Here is a 26,556-nt window from a genome sequence, read left to right as displayed (position 1 = left end):
TCTCTCTCTCTCTCTCTCTCTCTCTCTCTCTCTCTCTCACACACACACACACACACACTTTTAAAAGGAAATAGTTAAGAAAATCAATCAAATTAGATGAGATTTAAGGGACAAGGTTTTGAGTGAAGTAGTGTTTTTTCATGGTTTCTAAATTTGATATATGTATTGTGTTTCATTGATGCTTAGTGTTGAAATAAAAAATTAGGAGATATGTGAAGGTTATTTAAGCCTTGAAAACAATGTCTAATTTTGTCTAATGTTACCAATGCCTTATGTTGTTGGCTTGAAAACAATTGTAAATTCACAAATCTTTGGATATGGGATAAAAATAAACTTTCTTTGATCACTACTATTATTTTATACGGATGTGAGATGTGGGGTTGCAATATCTCTAGAGAGTCGTGGAGGAAGATAGAAAAAATTCAAAAGCAATTTATAACTTAGAATTTCAAGATTAAAGGAAATAATTGTATGCTATCCTCGTGATAGAAGCAAGTCTTTCCCCCATAATTGAAAGCATGGTTATAACTAGGTATCTTATATATAGGAAGAAGTTAAATAACATGGAAGACAAGAGGTTTCCTAAAATTGCTTCCAACTCTAGCCAAAACCATCACCTTTGGCTCAAGAGAAGATGTTATAGCGATACCCAATTTTGGCTAGGCCATTGGGGGATAAAGGAGGACATCATTTTGTACAATAAGGATAATGTTAAAAATATTATTACATCAAAAAAGGAGAAATCTTGCAGTGATAAAAGAGTTGGAGGGAAAAAAGAAACTAAGGGATTATAAAGAAGTGATGAACTGAAAGCTCAAAAATCAAAATTCTCTCTCTGCCTTAACTAGTGTAAAGAATAAAATAAGCATTGCTAAAATAAGAATGAATTCTCATGAGATTCATAGTGACACTAGGTGTTCACCAATTACCAACACACCATGGGATGAAAGAGTTTATCTCCTTTGTGAAACTAAGAGGGTTTAAGATGAAAATCACTCTCTTATATTGTACATTTTATACTCACATTACATGTAAATTACAAAATATTTGTCACATACTATCAACCCTTTTTACCTTTTAAGTTAGCAAAAATATGGTGATCTTGGAATGCTTATCTTAATGTTTTTCGAGCATAAAAATAAAATGCTAAAGAATTATGTGTAATCTCTTACCTTCTTAAGATTCGATAGACTATGTTGGTCTTAGTGGACATTAATCATCATCATCATCGGACCCTCTTATTACATCATCATCACCAACCTATGAGCCCCTCTTGTTACAAGATAGATTGGAACATAATTGTGATTAGCTACATCCTATGGTGGACCAACATAGATATTTAAGTGGACAACCACAAACATTGTCAATAGTGTGGGCTTTCAGTTTACTATATATAAAATGGTAATTACTTTCCCAAGATCTTAATTAACTAGGGTAGTTGCAACCCATAAGTTTGTTGTCAACATCCCCTATTATCATATGCATGGCGGTTCAAGGGGTTCTATTCCTTAGCCTTAGCATATTTATTTCTCCTTATTATGATGGTAAAGAGTATTATTATGGTTTGAAGAGTGAAAATCCTCTTGAGATTACTATTCTTTTGGACTAATTGAGGTCATATCTCTAACTATCCTGGATGATGCTTCTGAAATCCCTTAGTCTCTCATTCTATCCATCTAGCTATAGACAAGATATGGACATCTAGTGATTTCCCTTGTATCAAGGTTTCAATAGTCTCATACTAGAGTGCATCTAACAGTTTAATCAATTATGAATTCCTCTCAACATTACTAATCCATTTGAAAATTTTGTCATTATATTTTAAAGCAGATTGAAAAAAACATTTGTATAACAAGATGAAGTTGTTAAAAATTGGTTTTCATTGTCAACTCTAGTAGAAGCAAGAAGAATATTTTCTTTCCCCGCTCTTGTTATTGCATATGATCATTAGAATGCATGCTAAACCATCATCATCTAATAGTACTCGTCGTGTCATTTATAATGGCAGGTGGCACGTCATGTAACTCCTCATAGTTTAGGCTATATTATCTCTCAAAATTGAAGCCCCGAAATTGTGGTCAAGGTGCCCCAAAACGATTGATGTCTTGGTCCAAAATTTTGGCATTAAAATTTAAGAAAATTATGTTAATCCTTGGATATATTATTTGGGTCTTGAAAGTTACAAAGTGTTGACCAAGTCGGCCTCAAAAAGAGAAATATGTATTTTGAAATGGCTTCAAAAAGGGGTGTTAGGTCGGCTCAATCAAAATTTGAATTTATAAATTCATTTTTTTATTATTTTTGATCCGGTCAACTCCATGTTTTAGGGCTAGTCATCCCCCCCTCTAGACCCCCTTTCTCAAGCACAAATGGGCACTCATTTTCCCTCAAAAACCATTATTGCAGTCATCATCATTGTGTAATTTGCTATGAAATATCTGAGTCTGAGGAGAGAAACCCTGATCTGAAGCACAACCGATTTTCTAAGGGTGTTTGGGTTTTATTGTATTATTTTTTTATGTGGTGATACACTAGTTTCTGAGGTTTAATATAAGGCCTATTATGAGGGAAAATTCCATGATATCCAAAGAAGAATTTCAGTCAGTTCAAAGGTTTCTTCTGAGGTAGATTAAGGGCAAGTTAGGGCAAGGATTAAGGGCAAAAGTAGCCCTATTAAGTTGTTGGATTAAGATTTTAATAGAAGTTGACCCTGGGTTTGGACATAAAGGGCCAATAAAAGAGTTTGTTGTAGTTTAGCATTACACCGACATTTTCACCTCACATAAGAAGAAAAAGAGTTGTCTCACTCGAGGTGTGTAAACACAACAAATAATCCATTTCAAGAAACCATAATACAGGTCTCATCTACACTCGTCTAACACACAGGAATAACAAATATACAACATAAATAGAAAGAGAAAATAACATTTTGACTCATATTAAAGAATTTTTTTAAACGGGCCAATCATTCTAGCATAGTTCAAACACATAAAGAGCTACAAAAACTCCCTTGCATTAGAAAATTAATCATTACACCATTAAATCACATCAGACTTGGTTACAAGCAAGAATGTCAACCACCATTGGATCAGATTTCATCATAGAAATCAAAGAGAGAGAAATTGCGAACAACATAGAGTTCTTGTACACAATGGAAACATTTCACCATGGACTCCTGAAATCTCTTATTTTATGTTATCATCCCTTTGGATTTTATAAATTCTCCTTTGTAGTTCCGCTTTCTTGATTTGGTCATTGTCACCTCAAATTCCTTCAAACACTATGGTGTTGATTCTTCTTTTGTGGTCTCTACAAAACTCTACCTCGAATTCTCTTTTGTGCACTTATCTTCCTTTGGCAGTTTATGTGAACCCCACCTTGACATCTCTTTATGTTTCCTTTGCACACTTTTTTCCCGTCATCCTCTGAATTTGCATGTTCTTGAATTATTCCTTTCCCTTTATTTAGCAGTCTCCTACACAAGTATTTTCCCGTCAAAGGCTGGGAAAAATTTGCCAAAATTTTGTTCCAAAAACAAAGGACTCAGTAGGCCCCAACCACAATCTATTGAATTGTCCTCAAGTCAATCTCCTACTGGAGCTTCTGCTTTTGCTTGTTGTTGTGGTGCCTCTTCATGTGTTACTTCTTCTCATGTCGTGGGTTCACCTTCAAACAAAGGACCTAACTCAGGCACTGACTGGAAAACATCATATTTAAAAAAAGAATGTTCATTTATCACAGACTTCTAGGAATCCAACATAATGGTAGCATGATCAAGGAATTGTGTAGTGAGTTCAGAAGTAGGGTGTTTAGGCCGTGCACTCATCATGGCTTGCCATTGATTCTCTGCATCAGAATTGAGTTGCCGAAACTTCTTAAAATGATTTTGAGCATGTGGTTTAAGGTATCACTACACATCTTTAACAACGTATGAGTCTTATTTGAACTGGTGAATTTGTTTTTCTAATGAATTAACATGAACAAATAAGTCATGTTATTGGTTGAGATATTTTGTGACTAGAACCTGATTGCAAATTTGTTATGCTTGTTGGTGCAACTCGTATACTGGCTAATTCTTCTTTGCAAGCAGTCCAACCCAGTCTTGGACTTGTCAGAAGACCTCTTGAGCACCCTCATTATGTTGGCAAAGAGAATCTTTAAGGGAGGAAACATCCACTATTTTCTACTCAATCTATATGGTATATTGAGTGGCTGGGTCTGGGAGAACTTTTTGAGCAGCTGCAATAGTGGTATACAACTCTCAATTGACGACAATAAGTTTAGTACTCGTTGCTCCAATATGATCACAACATTTAGAAAAGGAACAATAAAAAAAAAATATCTAGTGCATTAGGGACCACATTAGTAATAGCTTGTCATAACTTCTAGAATTTGTCACTAATATCTTCTATTTGGCACTCCAATTCTTCCTTGTCATTAAGAAATTGATCTCGCTCAACTGTAAGAGCAAGGATTTCTTGTTTTTGTTGTTCATGGTTAGAGAATAAAGTATTGTGCAGGGCTTCTGCCTGACAAGCAACAACCTCAGAAAAATTGAACAACTATGAAGAGGACCAACTTTGAATATGACCAGACGACATAGTACTGTGCAAAGAGACCATGGTTGCAGAGACTGACCACTAGCCACAAACTTCATAGAATGACCCTATGGGGAGGTCTCGCATTCTTGACTCTGCTCCTTGTGGAATTGGGTATGGATCTCATCGATAATCTGTGATGGGAACAAAGGGACAATATTGAAATTTTGTGCCACAATGCCCAAGACTTCACAACATTGGTTAGGGTCTTCTCTAAGCTGCACAATCTATGTTGTGGAAAATTTTGGGCCTAGTGTCATAGGTGAGGTTTTGGATACATGTACATGCATAGTAACAATAGGGGCGGTATAAACCTCTGATATAATAGGGGTTTTTACAGTGATGTCATGACATAATTGACTTCCATTTCGGTCTCAAAAGTAAGAGGGTTTCTTGTATGTGGAATATCAGAGATGGTGGAAGAAGGGGATGTTGTATGCAGTGATGGGTTATGAGATAGGGGAGAGTTGATAGGTGTGGAATGAGGGGGTTCTTCGAGTGTCGAAACACTGAAAATAAAGCATTGGGGCTCTTCACCCATGAGGTTCACAATTTGGGAGTGGAAATGGGGCAGATTGTTCTAAGATTTCCATGGAAAGAGTGAAAATTAAAAGAATTTGGCCTTGTCGGTTGTACGACAGAAGTAGAGTCCATGGTAGTGAAAGAAATAGGTAATGGCATAAGTAAGTGATTTCTAAGGGGACTACCAGCATGAACATCAAAGGAGGATGGCATGGAAGTTACCAAGGGCCTAAAAACTTGCATAATGGTTCGAGTGAAGAGAATAGTCTCTTTGAACTGCTTTAAAATGGGACTGAGTACCTCCTCAGCTATGCACTTCCTGGATGATGAAGGACTCTCCCCAGAAAATAGACGTGGAAACATTCCTTCAAATGAATAAATAATTTTACTATCCCAGACCTCACAACTGATACCTGGCCAGGAGTTAACCTCATTGTGAAAGACCTTTTCAGAAATGTAGAAAGGTAGAGGCTTCATGTGGAAGGTCTCTGCACTAACAAATATGGGTCAAACATAGGTGGTACCATGGAAGATGTAAAATGAAATAAACTGAGAGTATTCATTTAGAATCGGTCGCGGTACTCAGGTGATACTTTTCGTGATGCTCACCATCTTGATATACCAATGGACAAAATATTCTATGTGAAATTCATTGCTATTGGGATCACTTGATGTTCTACACAAGAGGTACGCAAGGGCCAAAGGCTGGTCATCTGACACTAGAGTTGGTTGTCTCCCTTTGGGCGTGTACCACTTCATCATGGAAATAACTATTACTAAGTAGCTATAAATGAAATAGGTAGCCTGCTTATAGACATCCTTGCAGGCCTCAAATAGCTCACTCAAAAACTAACTACACCAATTCAACTACTCTCCAAAGTCGCAAGCTTCAGCAATAGAAATGTCATCCAAGGTGCATTCACCCTTGTTGTAGTGGCACATAATTTTACTAGTTATAAAGTGAAATGTGAGTTTTATCGAAGGATTATTAATCATGTAGATAATAGCTCCTTAACCCTCTCCGCTGAGTACCATAATTAGTATAAAAATTATCCTAACCCTTCTTCTTACCCCACTTGGAGGTATTCTGGAAGGCAGACAAAACATCTGCACCAACAATGGAAAACCCTTTCAACCTGTGAATATGATTGACTTGTATCAGGTATTCGCAATCAAGCCATAAGCACCCTTCATGCAACTAGCTAATAAGAATTTTTGTACATTTCATGGCTACTCCAGTGGTACCAAAAATAGGCAAGTTTCACAAATTCATTAGTGTAGACCTTTGCAATACTCAAAACTCTACTTTAAGACGGGACAAACTACTGCCATCTTTTTTTCTGAAGGTTCTGTGAACACCTCATGCTTGAGTGCAAGGACGTGGAATGAATCAGACAAATTGTTAACAACTAGTGATGATTTTTCATATTTTCTGTGAATATCCTCTATATCTACAATGCGAGAATCTGACGGACCTGCAGGAGAAACAAGCTTAGATACATGGGTCATGGCTATAACTCGATGATAATATATAGTATAAATAACAGATAGAGATTTATAACGAGAGACAGAAGATCTACACTGAAGCTAGGGTGAACAATTCAACCAACCAACTTCTTACAATGGACTTCAAAATCTCCATGCATACTATATAGAAAAATTTGACACGATGCTGGTGATTGGACCGTTTAACTAATAAATATGGAAACTTCCCATTAGGATAATAATGATTACTATGATGTGAATCTTAGGTATGACATAAAAGACTCAAAAGGTGAATGATAATTATAACCAATTAATGGGGAATGATGAAAAAGTCAAAGAATAGACAACCGAAATATGTCAAGGGGTATTACGATAAATATTACAATAATGACTTGAAAATACTCTACTAATTATTACGGACTTTGACAAACAATACAACTAACATGTGCTCCTCCCTCACCATAATCAGTTGTGGTGGGTCACAACTAGACTAGGCTTAACAAAATGTATGCAAGCACACGTATTTTTGCAACTCCTTAAACAAACACTCTGACACGACTAACTCAATACTAAACCTAACTATGACCCCCTTTTGGAGATCAAAAATTACTTAAGAGTTGTATTAGCCATAGAAGGGATTCAATCGTGCGCCATTCACCCACCTTGGCAACATAATTCCATCTAGTTGCACAAGCTTGACAACTCTTGAATCTTGTATCTCTGCATCAAGGAAAGGGCCAATCCAGTGCATTTGTAATTTCGTTGGATGCTTCAGGTATTTTCTATTGTAGAGAAAGACCCAGTCTCCAATAGAGAAGGAATTCTCCTTTATGTGTCAATCATGCCGGGTTTTCTACCACTCCTTTTCAACAGTTTGGTGAAAATCTGTCAAGAACCTCACTTCACCCAATTCCCATAGTTCCTATAATCGTTCTGCAATGGATTCATCATCTATGATCTTAGTGGCTTGTGCAATAAAGATTTTAGGGATAATAAACTCAGTCAGTACCACAACTTCTCGACTGTAAAAAGCTGGAACAGGTTGTATTTCACTAGTAGAAAATGATGAAATTAGTGACTAAAAACGTTAGTCACCACAACTTTTCCACGTGAAATACTACAAAAAAATGAGAAATCTTAATTGAAATAACTAAAAATGACTAACATAAATGACTAATTTAGTCCTAAGTTAAAGGATATGACTAGCTAATAAGTAATACAACAAACAATGACTAATGTGAATGACTAATTTAGTTTAAGAACAAAAATATGACTACCTAACAAGTACTACAATAATATGAATCCACCATTTAGTTTAGTAATTTTAATTATGTCACTTCAACAATACAAAATTACATGTGATAGGGGATTAAAAGGTTATTATAAATTGGTTGAAAGGTTATAGTTCCTTAAATACTTCATTATTAGATCAGTGGATTATTTGAGTTATGGAGCTAACTAGAATGTTCATGGTTATATCCGTTGATCACATTCATAGGGAATTAAATTCAAAGGCTGATAGATTATCCAAATGGGAGTGCGCTTACAACTAGGTCAAATACATTATGAAGAATACATGTAAGGAGAAGTGTTGATTAATTAGTATAAGACACATTTCCTTTAGTAATGAGAACATTCTAAAGAATTATAAAAATTATAACCATATATTGATATTTCACTCACCTTTAGCAACAAATATATCAACAAATCTAACCTTAAATAAATAATTATCCATAAATAACACTAAAATACTTTATCAAAACATCAAAATACCAAATGGTAGAACAAATTCAAATCCCAATAGTCTTCATTGATCTTAATTACCCAAATTCAATGACATATGGAGAACATGCACATGTATATATGTATAAACAAAAATTAAAAATATATACATAGAAATAAAATTCATCCATAAACACCTTACATCTTCAAGATTTTCAATCTTGTTCGTCCATAAACACCTTGCAACTTTGAAACTTGTTATCTTGATCAAAGAGTCACATCTAGAAAGATTTATTTTGGTTTACGTGGGATTCAAGTTTACAATGCTTGTAAGCCAAGTTCTTTGCAATGGTTGGAGTAAGTGGTTTTTTTGGATTTTATTTTCTTATATACAGAAGTTCTTCCTCGTTTATCTAAAAAATAAAAATTAAAGATATCACACATTGTTGAGACTTTTTGAAAATCAAGGAATGTAGGGGAAGGCAAAGGTTTGCATCAGTTGAAGGAAGAAGCCAACAATATGAGAGGAATTTTTTGGTGGAGTCTAACGAAGGTTTGTTGGAAGCTCTATTCCTATTCAAACGCCATCAGACTATATTTGTTGCAACACATTTGAAAATTCAAATCTGAAGCCCCTAAAATGGGAGGGAAGTTCAGTGATTTTCGAAACCCTTAGAATGAGAGGAGACACCCTTTCTATATTGTAAGCCCCAAAAACATAGTAGTAAGAGACTTGTTTCTTTCAAATCTTAAAAACAGTGTGAATTTATTAATAGGAGGAAACTAAAGAGTCTAAGAAATAATTGCAAAAGAGAAGCAAATTATTGGCCAGAATTTTGTTTCTTAAATTAATGGTTTTAAATGATTATATGAATTTATTTTTATTTTTATTTTTTTCATTTTTTGAAGAAACATATATTTTTATAAACCTGTAAGATTTGAAAATTTCACAATGTTTCTATCACGCAAACATCCAATAAGAGTGATATCATGGTGCAAAAACTACAAGATCCATTAGAGGAAAACCTAAGGGTTCCCTAACATGTATTAAGAATAATATTGGGGTCTCTCGGAAGCACCATAGTAGAGAAGTTCATTCAAGGTACAAGTCAGGGATTTTAGGGTCGACACCCAATTCTGTTAGAAGATTCAGAGTGCTTGACATTAGCCATAATTACGTCGATAGTCGCTTCTCTATGGGGTCGGTGTGGGACACTCATCACCCCCTCCACTGAGTTAAAATGTGACACATGGACAAATTTATCTTCATGCATTTGTGTGCACAAAATACAACGGTTTTATTCTCTGCATATCCATAATGCCATGGAAATAACGAGACTTCATCATATCAAAGTAGATCCATGGATAAGCAGACATGTAGCCAACCACCATGAATTATTATCATATTCCAATAAACAACCTAGGAAATCATAGTCTAGAGCTTTGTCCTAAGGTTTTGAGTTTATTTTCGAGGGTTTGGCACACAATTCATGTAAGTCTTGTTCAACCTCTCAACAAATCCCCTATTTCTGGAGAGGGAATCGGTGTGACCATGAACATATTCAAGAAGAAAACCATAGCTAGGTATGCTTTTGCTTATTTCATCTCGTTGAGCATTGTTATTCAATATCTTGATATAAGTCCTGGTTTGGCCTATGTAGTTTCTATTTCTTCTTTTTCGACATGTTTGCTTCAATTAGTATCAAATTCAACGATAGTATTGTCAAATGTCATTTCAAAGTGAAATTCTTATTTGATCAAGTGAAAAATCATTGTAAATATTTTGCACGAGTTTTTGGACTAGAGATGCCTTGCAGACGAGCAAACATGATATGCACGTTGAAAGAAGCGGTATTTTCTAAGATTGGTAACACATATCTCTTTTTTATCTCCATATTTTGTTGGGAAATTTTTGAGAAATGCACTATGATAAAATGTCTCTGTAAATATGTGTGGAGATATTTATTTATTTAAATAGCCCTCGACATGTAGCTAGAAAAAAAATAATTAAATTAGAGAATTCATATGCTAGTCACCTGCATAGATCAAGGGTTATTTTGACATTAAATTTCACTCAGGGCTATTTAATTAAGATAAGATCTTCAATGTCGCCTCTACCAGATCCCATGCTAAGGTTTCTATTACACCTTGGACATTGTTGATTGAAATATATATTAGAATATTTCAGTAACACCTCTCATCAAAGACATAATATTTCAGTTAACCTATAGAAACATACTATGTTGTGCGAAGCAGCATTGATGTTGCATTCCACTTGATGGCATGTTAAAAATATTAAGCACATTGGACCACATGTGTCACACATTAATATAGTTTTGCTTTGCACAACTCTAATGTGAAGAGAAAAGGGATTGAAATGAAAGGTTCTAATGTAAAATATGGCAAGTTTTCTTGTTTTGTGCGATGTGGTATAAGATGGATGTTATGAGATGAAGTATTTTTCATTATTATCATTTTGTGCAAACCACTTTCAATATTCTTAGATTATGATGCACAACCATGGATAAGAGCTGAAAAATAATATAATTCACATTTACATTCTCAAATACAGCCACTCTCATGTAAGTTCACTATGATTCTAATAAATAGTGGTCCACAACCAAGTGACTGTAATACTTAAAAAATATTTTTACTTTAATTCATACACTAAAGTAATAGGTGGAATTATGTTTTGCAATGTGGTATAGGATGGATATTATGAGATGAAGTATGTTTCATTGTTGTCAGTTTGTGGAAACCACTTTCAATATCCTTAGATTGTGATGCACTAATATGTATAAGAGCTAAAAATAATATAATTCACATTTAACTTCCCAAATTCAGCTATTTGCAAGTAAGTTCGCTATGGTTCTAATAAATAGTGGCCCACAACCAAGTTTCCACAGTAATCAAAATTTAAAATATGTTAATGCATGTGTTGAAGCAATAGGTGGCATTGATACCCATAAATTATATAGCTTCTCGCATTAGAAAGTTTCTACTTTAGATTAAAATTACTTTTAACTCACATGTTTCCATGACGATTTTGACCTTAACACAACTATTGGGAAATGGCTATAATGTTAGTAAATTAAAAATATTATGCTCATATAGGCGAAAACTAAATGCACTTTTGTCGCAATTTAATGTCAAATTAAGAATCCAATGAGAGTTGTCCCAGATATATAAAAGTTCCAAGTTTCATAAATATCTTGTAAATGCTTCAACATACCACACAGATTAACTTGAAATTATCAAGTGCAATCTTTTCCTTTGAAGAATGGTTATTTTAAATTTTGAGTTGTAAACCTGGAAGGTGTAGCAAATCATTGAAATTGTGCATCACGAAGGCAACTTTATAAAGTCCTATATGCATCATAGTATTGAATGTACTCGTAAGATTTCCCTCGCTTATCATACAAGAACATGTACCATGACTATGCAATAGATTTTGACCATGTGAAAGATCCGAATATTGTTGACCAATTCTCACTAACTAAATGTCACAATATTTTGATGTTTGAACTTTGAAGTACTTAATCGCCTAGAAATTTTCAGGTTGGCTTCTTCATAACAATTTCTCTTGAATGTTTCAGGTGTTGAACGAGAGATAGCGTCACTATAATAAGAGGCTTCTAGGAAAGTATAAGTTTATGTTTCTAAGACTAGTAACTATTGGAGAAGGGTAATTTAAAAGTATGACAAAGTAAAACAAACATGTTCCTAAGTTTTGTTTATGGTTAGAAACCTTGATGGGAGGACAAAAAAATTGTTGTTGAGATGAAAAATAATGCAAAAAATAATAATGATGTGAGACGACCATATATTTTTCAATATGTTATCATTACCAATTCAATAAGTTCAGAGTTCTAATTTTATTGTTTTACCTAAAACTTGATTTATGCATGTAAAGGCTGCCACAAACATTTGAGCTCGCCAACTTATCAGGTTAAGACAACAAATAACTAATTTACAATGTAGGTGTGCCCAAGTGCAGGAAGTGGCAACACATACACAAGTGCAAACTATGAAAACTGGGACTTCTTGTTCATATTTTAATACATATAATGACAATCTTTTTATTTGAAAGTGATTTCTTGAATGAGCTTGATTATTCCAAGAGGTTATGTATGTAAACACCTCTGTTGATATAGGGATGATAGGTGCCTATAAGGAAATGGTAGCCATGAATAAGATATGGATGAGTGTTTGGATGTTTAGGCCCCACTTTTTCTATGGCGAGCCAGTGTTCCTGACCAAAGAAAATATTACTAAAATGATTTGAAGGGAAGTATAAAATAAAGCGAAGGATCTATTTTACAGTCCTTAAAACATTCATGCCAATCTTGTAAAGTTTGTAGCTATGAAAATTGTAAACTCGTGTAGATTCATTATAGTATTTCAATTATGTTCATTCAGTCTTTATTTTGTCCCATCAATCATTGCTTCCTTAATTTTCCTTCTACTTAAATATCTATGGGTTTTAGTTTCTTAAATGGGGCTTAGGGTCTCATTCTTTTAGTGTTGATGCAGATGAAATATTATGTTGTAATTTCAGTTAGTGCATGCATTTAGGCTCTATTTGGTTTTTACATAATTACTCCTTCCTTTATTTCCACTTAGCTCTTAGTTTTAATTAATTAGATGGTGCATAGGGTCTTGTCCTATCATGTTCTATGGGTGCCTATGCAGATAAAATACTATGATGCACTTTCGCATTCCCATTAACTAGTTTTAGAAACCCCTGGACATCAATATAATATCTCTTTCTTTCTGATTTATAATGGATCCGAGTAATTTTTATGATCACAAACGTGGATTAATCAATTGTCTATAAATTTATTGGTTGGATAAAAAATGGATCTAGTGTTATTGTGATGCAAGAATTTCAAAGGAATATAGCACAAATGGATATGATGGTGATATCTTATAGTAAATTATGTGTTGCTAGTTTCTTGAAATTATATTTCAAGGTCCTATTTGATTTATTTGTGGTAGTTTCTCTAAAATCTACTAATAATTTGAAGACACAAGTTTTCACATGATTCTTTAATTTTTTTTACTTGTCCATTAATAATAGTCTCCATTTGCTTTTATGTTTTCATGTCTTTCATTTTGCTATAATTTCTTTATCAGTCTTTGTCCTTTTAGATTCATCTTTAAGGTAGTGAATGAATATTAAATGATGTCTCATGGATAGTCTAGTTTATCCTAATAATATTTTTCAGAGAGACTTTGATTATATCAATGATGAAGGATGTTGTTGCATCTAGATTCTTAATTTTGTTTTCCTTGAAAATAAATCCCTAGAAAACTTTTGGGTACTTTCCCACATTTTGGGGATGGTACATATTGTAAAGCATCCAATGTATAGATTCGGTGCACTTGATTGCTTGGGAATAAAATTGGGGACATGCAAGATTGTTGGATTACTTGCAATGTCTTGGCAGTAGTGGCAGAAACTGATTGAGCTAACCTTTGGGGCTATCTAGATTTTTTATTAAGACAATAATTCATAATGATTAAGAAAATATGTCTATATTTCCAATTGGAAATCGTTACATGGAAGCCATAATAAATGTTTTGTCAATTTCTATGATAGTTGATGCAGAAATAACCTACTCTTGTGTTTTATAGCAATAGTTATGATAAGGAAGAAATCAATCAATTGTGATAAAGCTTCTTAAATAAATTTTGCATTCTTCTCCTGAAATGAGCAATATGGAATACATAACTTGATAGATATAGCACCTTTTATTAAGTAATGGTATTGACTGATGACCTACAAGCAATGTTAGTCCATCCATAGTACTATTGGAAGCCCCTGATTCATTCCAACTTCATTTTATTCTACTCAATCTTCTTTCAATTAGAACCATCTCTTTAGAAAACAAGGTTGTTCCCACCTTCTCATAATTGGGGACCTTGTATGCACTCAGTTCCTCATTGACAACCTAGTGCATTTTGTTTCGATATGGTGAACAACAACACCAAATGGGATCCTACATGAATAAATTCACCTTGCGACATTGTTATCATCTTCTTCCTATTCTCCAATGACCCGCAAGATGTCCATCTGCCACTAGACTCTTATGTGGTCTTTGGTTCTTGGAAAATCAATGGTACTTTAATTTGAGTTATTGACCTAACCCTTGAAGGAGGCATTCTTCTTAACTAGTTTTATTTCGTAAGTTGAAACTTCTTATTCTCTCTTATGGAAGGGAATCAGGGTTGCCTAGAAGTGTATTTTTACAAAGTTCAGTTTCCATTATCAAGCTCATGCAATTGATGTTCCCTTGCACAAGTCTAAGACCCTTTGGAAGCCCTTTGATCCAAAGCTTGAACAGGGCATTATAAAATATCTTTTACAACTAGTCTCAGACCAGGCATCAATCCCTTTAATCAAAGTCTAATCTCACACAAACTATCTAAAGTAATTCCAAATTAATTATTATGATTCTAGGTTTCTTACCATTTGTATTTGATATTTTTTTTTTCTTTAAAATTGATGATGGGTTTTATGAGATAATATGTGTAAGATGGAAGATAAGCATGGTGTGTGTTGGAATCACAGTCTATCTAGAGAAAGGAAACAACAACCCAACAAAATTGCCTTGGTAAGATCTTAAACCTCATTATTGTCCATAGGTTTTGTTGAAAATATTTTTTATGGTGCACCTCAAATGTTATAACTTACCTAATACTTTATAATACAATACATTATAACATAGTGATGGCAAATTGAATCATTCCCATGGAATGTATCATTCAAAATATTGCTTACTGTTTTCATAACGTGGCCAGGCCTACGACTTTTGCATTTGCATTTAATCTTGGCATGCAGTACATTTTAGTGTCAAGAGAGATTCATTTACAAGGAATAAGAATGCTATTGAAGATCATTGTGGCAACTATATGGACCATTCTCTTTGTTGTGCTCCATAGTTAGATGTGGAATCAAAGGAATCATGATTTAAGATGGTCAGGGGAGGCGAATAGAAGATTGTTAAACTATTTAGAGGCTGCACTCACATTCATCTCTCCTGAGCCATTGGCTGTGCTTCTTTTTATTATTCCTTGGGTCAGAAATTTTATAGAGAAAACCAACTAGAGCATTTTCCGTGTTTTGACATGGTGGTTTCAATCTAGAATATTTGTTGGATGTGGGATTCGAGAGGGAATTTTTTATAACATCTCATATTCTCTATTTTGGGTAATATTGCTAGCTGCAAAGTTTTGTTTTAGTTACTATTTCCATATCAAACCTATGGTGATGGCAACGAAGCAAATATTGAAGCTCCCAACCAGTGCCATTCAATACAAGTGGCATGACTTTTTCAAACACACTAACTGATTTTCCATTGGTGTACTGTGGGCACCGATGATCTTGATCTACTTCATGGACACACAAATATGGTATTCAATATTGTCATCCATAGAGCCTTGGTGGGATTGTTTAACCATCTAGGAGAGATTCAAAATATTCAACAATTGAGGTTGCGATTTCAGTTTTTTTCCAGTGCCCTGCAATTAAATTTGATGCCCGAAGAATTGTTGCTCAAAACCAAGGGGTATTTGAAAGTTAAAATAAGGGACGTAATCAGGTGCTTACAACTCATATATGGATTTGGATCACAATAAAATAAAATTGAGACTAATAATCAGGTTGAAGCAGATTGGTTTGCCCTTATTTGGAATGAAATTCTTAGGATATTCCGGGAAGAGTATATTGTCAATGACTTGGAAGTGGAATTGTTGGGGCTGCCTCGAAACTCTTGGAATGTACGCATTATTCAATGGCCATGCCTATTGCTCTGAAATGAGCTATTGCTTTCCCTAGGTCAGGCTAGGGTGGTAGGAGGTATTGACAAGAAAATATGGAGAAAAATCTGCAAGAATGAGTATTTTCGTTATGCGATGATAGAAACGTATGACAATCATAATAATTTGCTTAAGAGAATTATGGAGATAGATACCGAAAAACGCTTGATTATTGTTAGTGTGTTTGAAGAGACTAATGCATCACTTTCTATGAAGAAGTTTACATAGAAATATAGAATGAGACAGTTGCATCAAATTCATTCTAAGTTGATTACAATGGTTTACACTCTCCAAACAAAACCCTCTGCAAAGGACCAGCAGAAAGTAGTTAATTCTTTGGAAAACCTCTATGAAATCGTTATTAGAGATTTTTTGAAAGAAAAGTAGAGTAGAGACAAAATGAGGCAAGATGGACTTGTTTCTCAAAGGAGTGGTAGTATGTTGCTATTCGAGGATACAGTAGAATTGCCTGATATAGAAGATGAGACCTTTTATTGCCAGCTACATCACCTATGCACCATTTTAACTTCTAGAGATTCCATGCACAATGTTCCAGGAAATATGGAGACAAGGTGACGGATTAGATTTTCAGCAACTCTCTCTTTATGAACATGCCTCATGAACCACGTGGATAAGATTTGGTTTTTCATGTGTAGACTCCCTACTGTGTTGAGGATGTTATCATAATAAAGAACAATTTCGTACATTGAATGAAGAATATATTTCCTGATGAATGGGGGGATTTCTTGGAGTAGATGCATCAGAAAGGAATAAAGGAACCTGAACTGGGACCAATCATGTGAGAAAAATTCGGTTGTGGGCCTCATATACATGCCAAACATCAGCCTGCACTGTAAGGAGTATGATGTACTAGAGAAAGGCCTTAAAAATGTTGTATTTTCTTGATTCATCATTAGATATGGATATCATGGATGGCTTCAAGGAACTTGTGGCCACAACTTCAGGAAGAAGGGAAGACGACAGTGGATTGAGTTCAAGTAGTTTTCCATCAGGTCGGAGCATTAACAATGAAAATAGTGGAGTAGGAATTCTCTTCAAAGATCGTGAATATGCCACAACACTCATTAACTTTACTTATGTTGTTTCTTGTTGGATTTATGGTTTTCAAAATGCAAGGGAGGATCCTCAGGTCGAAGATATATCGTATTTCATGAAGAATAATGAGGCACTTATGGTTTCTTATGTTGATGAGGCCCGTATAGGAAGGGATGATGTGCAATATTTCTATGTCCTTGTTAAGTATGACCAAGATATGCATAGGGAGGTGGAAATATACAGGGTTAGGCTACCTAGGTCGATGAAACTTGGTGAAGGGAAACCAGAAAATCAAAATCATGCTTTGATTTTCACAAGGGGGAAGCAGTGCAGACAATTGATATGAACCAAGATAGCTATTTTGAAGAGGCTCTGAAGCTATGCAATCTCTTGCAAGAATTCACAAGATATTATGGTATCTGAAAGCCAACAATTCTAGGAATTTGTGAATATGTTTTCACATGTTCTGAGTCTTCCCTTGCTTGGTTTATGTCTGCTCAGGAGACAAGTTTTGTAACCCTTGGGCAACGTGTGCTTGCAAACCCACTGAAGGTAAGGATGCACTATGGTCGCGCTGATGTATTTGATCAGTTTTGGTTCATAAACCAAGGATGTATCAGTAAAGCGTCCTAGGTAATGAACATCAGTGAGGACATATTTGGTGGCGTTAATTGCACACTGTGTTGGGGAAATGTGACAATGGTGATCAGGTTCTCAGCAAGGATGTGTATCGCCTTGGACAACACGTCAATTTTTTCCTTGTGCTCTCCTACACCTTAATAATTGGATTATATTTTAATACTATGTTGGTGGTCCTAACAGTTTATGCATTCCTGTGGGGAAGGGTGTATTTTATTCTTAATGGAGCTAAGCAGCCCATTATCGATGAAGCAATTAATACAGACGACAAGGAACTTGCAACAGTCCTCAATCAACAGTTCATCATTCAGCTTGGCCTCTTCACAGCTCTCCCAGTGATCATTGAAAATTATCTGGAGCATGGATTCTTGAATGAAATGGGAGAGTTTTTAACCATGCAGTTGCAGTTAGCATTTTCTTTTTACACTTTCTCAATGGGTACTCGTACGCACTGTTTTGGTAGAATAATAATTCACGGCGTGCAAAGTATCAGACTACAAGGCGTGGATTTGTTGTGCAACATAATATATTTGCTGAAAATTACAGACTTTAAGCTCGCAGTCATTTTGTGAAGGATATTGAACTTGGGATACTATTGATAATTTATACATCGTATAGTTCTATCATGACCAATACATTTGTTTATATTATTTTAACCATATCAAGTTGGTTTCTTGTCCTATCATGGATCATGGCACTGTTTATGTTCAATCCATCAGGATTTGATTGGTTGAAAATTGTTGATGACTTTGACGATTTTATGAACTGGATATGGTACGAGGGTGGGATGGGATCTTAACTAAGTCAGAGTAAGATGGCCTTATAGTGATCTCGGGGGGTGGTAAACTGTGTTATGCAAATTTCTGATAGGCAGAATCTTATCATGATAGTTATGGAATCATACGTCGAGTGTGATTCCACTGCCTTGTAGCTAGGGCACTATGGCAGGTGGAAAAATGTATCTTGCAACCATGAGCCATACACCCCAATTGAAAGTATCATAGATATAAAAAATATTGAAAGTGCATATTTGAACAAGACAGAATGAGAACATGGTGCACATGAGGATGATCCCCAAAGTTGTGAGAGCCCTGTAGGTGAAAAATTTAGCACACTGAAAGGAGGGTGCCAATGAGGAGTGTGTAGTGTCTTGATTGAAAATGCACAAATGGTATTAGAAACAAATATCATGGGCTCCCGCATATTCCATTGGAAGTTCCAGCCCGTGGCATATAAAAGAGTGGTGGCAGCCACAACCCCGGTCCCCACCTCATATATGCTTTCGTGAGATGCCAATCAAAGATATCTTTAGTGATCCTCTCACTATTTCGAGGCTGTCAAAGACCCCATATGAATTGGAGACAAGTATATCCCCCATCTGTGAACTTTATAATTTTTGTATTATCTGAATGTAAGCTTTTATGAGTATAATTATTTAAAGAAAAAAATCTGAGGATCTCTCATATGAAAGTATTATTTGTCTATTTTGCCTATGTAGTAAGACACATTTTGAATCAACAAATGTGGTTCATCATCAAGATGAAAAGATTGGAAAAAATATGATCAAGCAAAGGTATGTAAAGAGAAGAGAGTCTAAAGAAAATATTCTTTAGAAAAATTATTAAAATAAATCAAAATAATAATAAAAATTTAAAAAAAAATGAGCTAGGGGATAATTTTATGAAAAGGGGGATAATATAGTATTAGGGGAATAATCATATATTAAAAAAGGGGAAAATAATAATTAATAATATTAGTGATAATCAAGATAAACATAAGGAAAAAAAATAAAGTTTAAATAATATATTAATACATTAGAATAAATATTAAGAAAAAGGTGATAAAATAAGGAAAAATGATAATATTAAGGACAAATAGGGTAAAAAAATTGAACATAACAAATTTCTTGAAGGAAGAGGAATGACTATGCATTTTCTTAGGTTTTTGGATTGTTGCAGGAAAGAAGGAGTCAACACTGATAGTATCCCTTTTGCGATGTGATGGCCTATGGAGCGGCGTGGCCTTGCCCTCCTCAATACTGAACCAGAGACGATTTTCTAATGTACTTTCTCCCAGGGTTGTTGGGTTCACTTTGCGTTGTGGCACACCAAAGATGGAGGAAGAGAGTCTTGGTTATGGCTTTTTCTATATCACCTCTGGATGGACTTAGTGCAGTGTTGATATTTTCTCACATAATGATGGATTTCCCACTCCTTATGGCTTTATTGTTATGGTGTGTTGACACAGGAGAGGCCCCCATTGTTCTCATCTGGGTTTTCTATCAATTGCACTAGTTGGTGCAAATGGATTTGCGGAAGGAAGCAAGTAACATTATTATTGTTATGTTCCCCTATGATATTTTATTGCTCTATTATGGATTTCGAATAGTCGGAGGCTTCAATCATCCACTCTTTATTTCCTCTGTGTGTTGTTGTGGTTGGGATAGAACTGAAGAGGGTTGATGGAAATGGGCCCTACGGGGCTATAAAACCACATAAAATAGTAAATCTCACTCGTTGGATGGGATATGTCATCAAAATGTGTCAGGAGGTTACTACTACATTCCAGATTTGTATAAAAATCATTCAGGGGTAGATAACCCTTTTTTGGATTAAAGCTACAAATAGTATTTATGCTCTAAAACACAGTATTGAGAATAAATGGACTATTCGTGTTGAATGCCAAATCCTCATCTATGCAAGGATTATATTACATGACAATACACAAATCCAAGAAAATGGAATCTACAGGGAATCATCCATAATCTTGAATCGGTGACTACATGGTGGAGGCCCAGGTGACAAGACACAAAATGGAACCACTTCATACAAGGATGTAGCCAAGGAGAAGTCTTCCCTTCCTATTGGTCCACCCAAAAATAACACTAGACCATAGAACCAAAATAATCCAAGTCCACATAGTGTTGAGCAAATGGATAATGATCCCTTCATGGAAATAAATCATACAAGGTAACCACCCTCTCCTCGGCTCTCAAATCAAAGGTTATCATTTAAATAGATTTAATGGTTTTTGGCCCAAGCCAAAGGCTCTCCATCAATGGATATTAACCCTTTGGAGACATTTATTTATGCTCCAAAGGATTATTCGTTGTATAATTTGACACACAAAAATAAATGGACACTATACTAAATGATGGTCCGTGGTTTTGAGGTAATGCAGGCCTTTTCATTACACCATGGTTCCCATCATTTGGTGCCATTACTATGGTGGTTTCAACCATGCCAGTTTGGGTGAGACTCCAAAATATTCCTATACCTTTTTGGCATCCAAAGGTCATAGAGGATATTGGGAATACACTTGGGAAATCAAAGAAGATGGAAAATGAAAGGACTCATAAAGGTATATTTACATTCACCAGAATATGTGTAAAGATGGATCTCAGTTAAGGTCTTCCTAGACATATACAAATGAAACATCAAGACTTATGTTAAGCCATGTTTTATATTATGAGAACATAGCTTTTAGATGTCGAAAATGTTTTCAGACTGGTCATTTATAGAACACATGTCCCCATGCCAAAAAGAATCCAACAAAGAAGAAGCGAACGACAACTACGTTAAAATGTTGGAAGTGCACAAATCCTCATTCCTCAGATATTGAGGAGGAGTTTTCTCCAGGAACCCAGCCTGTCCAATCTGTGGTGGAGGCTTAGCCACATCATGTTTCACCTATTGTTGGGGGCAGGGTTCCTCATGGTGATGTCTCTCACTTTCTAGATATGGTAGATGCTAAAATTGTCATGGATCCAAAACAACAGTGCAAAGGGACTCACATATAGGATGAGTTCAGGGGCACTAAACATGTCCATGTATATGAAAGCTCGAATTCAGACAAGTATCATCCTCCGGAGATAGTCGAATGTTCTTTGGCATTGATTCTAGTTGGTACTAGTATGGGGGATAGGAAATAGGTCTGAAAAACGAAGGGTAAGAAGGGGAAGATTGGTGTTGCTTCTTAATCCTCCCAATTTTTCTTATTTCTTATTTGTGTTGGTGTATTTTCTTCTTTCCTTGTTTTTACATATCTATATTTTTTAGGATCTTGGGTCTATATATCCTACTTTACGCATCATTTTGGCCATTGTCTTTGTGTGGACTTATTTTTGTAAATCCTCAGAGTTATATTATTGATTGTTCACAGCGGGATCGGGGTAGATCCTAAGGAATGCACTAAAGGTACATATGTAGAGTGTATTTTACTTTCAACTCTATGAATGAAAGTACATTTTTTTTACAAGAAAAAAAAGGGTAAAAATAAGGAAAATGAGGAGAATTAATAAAAATATAAACATAAATAGATATTATATTAATATTGTAAGATAAATATTAAGGGAAAAAGATTAGGATAATAAAAGATAAAAATTAAATTAAATATTTAAATAATGAATATATAAATATGGGAAAAATAATAATAGTAAATAATAATATAATAAATATATATAACTCATATACATATATATTAAAGACAAAAAGAGAAAAAATATAATACCAAATAATAAATAATAAATAAAAAATAAGAAAGGGATAATTAAATAAATTAATTAAATAAAAAAAAGAGAGAAAAAAGACATAACCTAATAAGAAGTGAATTTTGAGGAAAGACTAAGGATCCAATTCCTACTAATTTTCCAGTGGCTCTCTTTTCGATCTCGATTGCCTCTCTGAACTTCCTGTGATGAAAATGAGAGATCCTCACAAGGATAGAAGAGTCCTCAATGCAAATGTTATGCTTTGTTTTAACAAAATGCTTAGCAAGATCCGAAGAGAGAGACCGATTATTTCTAATGTCTGCAACATGCTCCTAATTTCTACATTTGATAGACCGACCAGTTTCACCTATATAAGGCTTCCCGCAAGAACAAGGGATCATGTAGACTCCCTTAGTGTTAGAGGGGTCAATATGGTCTTTGACATACCTAAGGGAGGATCTTATAACATTAAGCGACTTAAAGGTTGTAGAGATATTTTTTTTCTTAAGAATATGAGCCAACTTGTGATTCATTCCTTGAATAGAAGGAAGATGAACAATGGCAATATAATCGTTAGGATTAGCCTTAACTCTAGGTCTTTTTGCCACGTTTTGGAAGGCTTCTAGGCCTTGATGCTTACTATAACCGTTGTTCATAAAAACCTATAAAAGATGATCCTTCTCATCAGTGATATGGGAATCATAAGAGCTCCAGAGGGCTTTAGTAGCAAGGGTGTTTAAAACACCAAATTTTTGAGTTGGGTGACGATGATAATTGGAATGGAGATATTGCTCTGTATGAGTTTTCTTACACAAAACTTGATGGGAGATAGAGCCATCCTCTTTCCTGGTGATCAATACATCAAGAAAGGGAATGTTTCCATTAACTTCAATCTACATATTAAATTTAATAAAATCATAAAGGTTATTAAGATGTTGCTTGAATATTTCAAGATTTTCCGTGCCATGGGGCCAAATAATGAAGGTATCATGAACATACCTTTTCCAAATAATAATTTCATGTGATGGATCCTGAAGAATTTCTCCTAAATATCTACATTAGTTTAGGGTGGCCATATGTTTTAAGTGGTTTTTCTTCCTTTTTTATGCTTTGGGACCCACAACCACATGGAGGACTCAATGGAAGTCGTGATGACCACATAGGTGGTGTTGGGTCACAATAATAAACTCTTTTTGTCATCTTTTCACTATTTGCTATGCCTATCATATGTCTATAATCTTTCATATTCCTTATATCACATTCCAGTGATATATAAAATCATGTCTTGAGCTACAAAGGGTTAGAAATCAGAGAAATTCAAGGTAAAAGTGTCCATTTTTCTATAGTTTCATATATTCTTTTGAGAAAATAATTTAAATGTTGTAGCTACAAAAACATAACCATTTTGTAGGTAGTCTTTAATTCTATAGCTAAGTCGTAGGTTTACATATTGGCAAGCATGATACAATGAAATAACAAGTTGGAAGACATGGCAAATAGTGATTCCAAGCTCCTCCACCTATAAGACTTAACCCATTTCTTTCCACATCAACATAGGAATGAAGCCAGAGGAACAGTCAAGTTGTGGTAGAGTGAGTCAAAATCAGTGGTAGAGTGCACAATTTGGAACAAAGTTCTTAGCACAGGATTGTGGATTAAATCCACGAGAATCAAGCTATAATATCTTGAGATTTTGTATGAGAAATTCATGCAACCATGAACTTCTCATACACATTTGATAACTTTATTTCATAGATCCACAAGATCCAAATTATGGCTAATTATTCTAAAATCTCGCATTAAAGATATGAACAATATTTGTTTCAAGTTGTATAAAAGTTTATCATTTCAATGATAGGAGATAATCTTGTTATGGGGATATTCTAATATTTTTAATACAAATTCTATTGTTGGCATAGTAATTCCTTTTGTGAGCATTGATGTTGGATTATAAATGATTTGATAGTGTAGTGTTGTAGCAATTCCAAGGTTTACATGACTTCCTTAGTATTGCACAACTGACCCAGGAAGGCCCCCCATGTGAGGAAAGCATTGCTCTTTTCCTTTTGATTTTTTCTTAGTTAATGTTTTAATTTCTTTTTCATTGCAATCAATTTTCATTAATTTGATTTCTATTGTTTTAATTTTTTGTTAATAGGCATCTTTAATTTCTGTTGCTTACAGTTTGATGTGGTGTTTCAATGCAGTGTAGGTTACTCATATGAATCATTTGATTGAATAAAGATTTGTTCATCTTCAATTGCATAATTAAAATTATAAGTTATATGATCAATTGAATTTGTGATTGTCTCATGGTAAACCTTTACATGGTGAGGGTTTAAAAATGTTTAGAACCATGACTGTGTTGAATTAAATTGCAATTACTCTTCATAGATTAGACTTTGCTTTCATGTTGAATTTCAATAGAATAGTTAGAAACCTAACCCTACATATATTGTGTATTACACTTCACAAGTTTACCAACTCTGATTGATGATTTAAATGTAACAGGATTTTAGTTCAAAAGAATTAACTGATATTTTTGGCATCATTGTCGGTGAACTGTGCATAGGATTTGGTTTCTAATTTAGGCATACAATTAGCTATATAAGTAAAGCATGAAAAGTAGGATGCATGAATAGGGAAAGAGATTATAGAGGTATATTTGTTAGAGGTAGAATCACTTCAACACTTCATCCACCTACCACCCCAACTAGTTCAACATGTGGTACAGTAAGAGCCACATCATCATCCACATCACACATACTCAGATTTCCATGTAGAAGAAGATATCTAGAGGAAATTGAACGAACTCAAGAACAAGAAGAATCTTTAATACAAGAAATTATTTTCTACTCACATTTAATATGAGAGGTACTTACAGGACATCAATTAGAGATACCAATTAAAATGACTCTAACAGAGGAGAGTTTATTTGAAGCACATTCAATCCAAGAGAAACCAGTTATTTAAAATCTAGTTGAAGAACCACCATACTCTCATAAATCAAAATCATCAACGATTGACAATAGGCAAGAAGGGACAATAGATTCAAGAGTTTGAACTAGCATAAGAGCTGGAGATACAACAAGAGATGGAGAAAATGGAAGAAGAAGACAAGTACATAAAGAAGAAGAAGAAGAAGAATTTGGCTTCCCAATTCATCATCCAACAAATAATGTGAACATGAAAAATATTTCACCCTCTGTGCTACCAAATTCTCATGAATTAAGAACAAAAGATTTTGATGTTAGATATACTAAGAGGGGGCGTGAATCGATATTTCATTCCCAATTTACATTTACTTAATTAATGCTTTCATTTCCAAAGTTATCTTGAAACGATATTTCATTAGCAAGACACTATGTTATAAATCATTAGCTTATTCAATAAGCATGAGCAGTAAAAAGCATGTAAACCATAACACATCAATGCATCCACATAAGACATATAGGGACAAATATTTTTAGGTGGACACCCAATGTGGGAGAAAAAAATCGTTGTTTTCATCTCTGTCTTCTTTCTTATTATAAAGAAAATTTGTCATTACATTGTGTACTGATGCAGAATCTTATTAGTACATAGGCTCCTACCTACAGAAGGATACAAACTCCACAAATTCTCCAACTCCTACTATAAGGAAGCTACTACTCCAAGATAAGTTTATAGGCTCATATTGGAGGGAGGTTCCTACTCCCCCACTAAAGGCTATGATCCTCAACACATATGTGGACCACATTTCATAATTTTCATATTAGACCCACCTGTCTCAATCAACCATAAAAACATGTAGGCCACAACCCACACTAACCATATATCAAGTTGAATAGGAATAATGTATATGCAGCCAATCACTATTGAAATTGTATACCAATTCAAACCCTCTCAACAACATTGTCAACACCAAGTCATCAAGTCAAATACCAAATCAATCCTATCAAGTACCAAACCAAGACATAACCAAATCTTCCTTGTCAAATCACTAATTAACATCAGCAATCATTCGTCACATTCAATGTATCAAGGAAACCTGTCATAAGCCCAAGACATGTGATCATCCTGCAATATATCCTCAAACCCTATTTCATCAGATATCAATCCAGTTTGTTCAGAACCAATCCAATTCATTTCACAACACTAATTTCATCAAGAAACAAACAAGGCATATCTTATATCCATGCATGTCATCAACTTCTGTCACAAACATTCATCAAGGATAATTTT

The 26,556-nt window shown here is 34.6% G+C and overlaps 1 non-coding gene and 1 pseudogene across 1 annotated transcript; both read left to right on the top strand.

The window, feature by feature from the left end:
- The first annotated feature begins 15,100 nt into the window (after positions 1 to 15,100).
- On the top strand, positions 15,101 to 18,642 carry LOC149227783 (callose synthase 12 pseudogene; annotated as a pseudogene).
- LOC149227784 (small nucleolar RNA J33) lies at positions 17,000 to 17,080 on the top strand. The gene has a single exon (XR_016248554.1). It is a non-coding gene; the product is annotated as a small nucleolar RNA J33 (small nucleolar RNA).
- Positions 18,643 to 26,556: the final 7,914 nt, after the last annotated feature.

This window comes from Pinus tabuliformis, chromosome J (assembly GCF_031772625.1).
Source record: "Pinus tabuliformis cultivar Carrire ecotype Pingquan chromosome J, CPIR1, whole genome shotgun sequence".
Lineage (NCBI taxonomy): Eukaryota > Viridiplantae > Streptophyta > Pinopsida > Pinales > Pinaceae > Pinus > Pinus tabuliformis.
The sequence above is the reverse complement of the archived record's forward strand: the minus strand, read 5'-3'. Positions and strand labels throughout refer to the sequence as shown.